At 45.7% G+C, this 1,360-nt stretch overlaps 1 protein-coding gene and 1 pseudogene across 9 annotated transcripts in view; both read left to right on the top strand.

The window, feature by feature from the left end:
* Ralyl (RALY RNA binding protein like) overlaps positions 1–1,360 on the top strand; it is a 658,084-nt gene that overhangs the window by 822 nt on the left and 655,902 nt on the right. For 5 of the 9 annotated variants that reach the window (XM_033760366.1, XM_010645314.3, XM_010645313.3 and 2 more), the window contains exons 1-2: positions 119–198; positions 956–1,050. The exons of 3 other annotated variants lie outside the window; for them this stretch is intronic. The gene's annotated coding sequence lies outside the window, so the exon portion shown is untranslated. Of the gene's footprint in view, positions 1–7; positions 199–955; positions 1,051–1,360 lie in introns of those variants that run through there. One more of the 9 variants, XM_010645311.3, reaches the window with a different exon arrangement.
* LOC104877020 overlaps positions 329–1,360 on the top strand; it is a 45,739-nt pseudogene continuing 44,707 nt past the window's right edge.

Below are 1,360 nucleotides of genomic sequence, written 5' to 3'. Positions count from 1 at the left end.
CGTCGCCGCCAGCCCGAGACGGGCTCCCCTCGCAGCCTCGGTCCTTCCCCGCCGCCCGCGAGGCAGCCTGGCTCCGAGTCACGTGTCAGTGCCTGAGGCAGAGACTGAGAGAAAAAAACGCGCTTCATTCCTTCCTCCACCGCCATACTGTATTTTATACTAAATCTCATTTTTATTCCAACATTTTACTCCCGCTCGGTGAGTACCTTCTCAGTGGCATTCTTGTCCTATTCTTTTTTTTTTGTCCTTTTTTGTTTTTGTTTTTTTCTTTCTTCTTTTTTTTTCCACTTCTTTGATTATTGTTTATATTTGGGAAAGCTGAAGGAGCATGGTTTTGAGCCTTTTCCTGAATCCAAGTTTTTCTAGCTTGCGGTCGTTGTGTAGACGAGGCGCTGTGTCTGGGAGTCCGCGGCGACCGTGCCCGCTGGGAGCGACTCCCAAGTCCAGCAGAATATGCAACTGGTTTTATGGAAAAAAGCTATGTGAAGTATGGTGCCTGTTTTTTTCCTTTGTAAAAAAAAAAAAAAAATTAAAAAAGCATGTTTCTAACTCTTTTTGCATATTTTTCTGATAACATTTTTTATAGGTGGGATTTTACGGCAGTGTTTACAAGTTTGTGGTCTTGCAATACTGGTGCAAACCACTGAGCAAAGATATTCATTTTATATTTTTTCTTCCCTTTTTGGAAGCCGGTGAGAAAAAATTCGTTTTTTTCCCTCCTGTTTTTGATACCCATTGATAACATGAAACTTTTCTTGCAGCTGGTGACTGGGATCATTTTTAAGCAAAATACTTTTTTTCCTCCTTTACATTAACTATGACTTTTGCCCATTTGACTTTTTTAAAAAGAAAAAAACCGAGATAATTTTATGATAGATATCCTGATATCTATATCTATATTATCCCTTCTTCCTTCTCCTCCCCTCCCCGTAAATCAATTTTCAAATGATGGCAGTGGAAGGTTTTTCTGGAAAAAAAAAAATGAAGTGCGGTTTGGTTTCCTTGTCAACGGAGGATGAAGTGAACAGCTGAGCAGCTCGCAGAGAGCAGGTACTTGGTCCCCTTGGAGGCGTTTCCCGGGTGTGCGATGGCAACATTGGTCCTGGCAAAGTGTGTGTCTGCGTGTGTGCGTCCGTGTGTGTGTGTGTGTGTGTGTGTTTGTCTGTCTGTGTGCGCGCGCTTCTCGGGCAGTGTCCGAGACGGCGGTGGGGAAATCCGCGCGGGGAGCCAGGGAAAACCCATTTCTTCCCCTGCCTCTGGATCATTTTTTGGATGTGCGCAAAATACTGTTCCCCCTGGCTGCGCCCAGGTCAGCTCTGCGGCGGGCGGGTGGCATCTGCGCCGCAGGCGGTGGCGGCCC

This window comes from Fukomys damarensis, unplaced genomic scaffold, assembly GCF_012274545.1.
Source record: "Fukomys damarensis isolate Sample0158 unplaced genomic scaffold, DMR_v1.0_HiC HiC_scaffold_5, whole genome shotgun sequence".
Taxonomy (NCBI): domain Eukaryota; kingdom Metazoa; phylum Chordata; class Mammalia; order Rodentia; family Bathyergidae; genus Fukomys; species Fukomys damarensis.
This window is presented reverse-complemented; position numbering and strand designations above follow the sequence as displayed.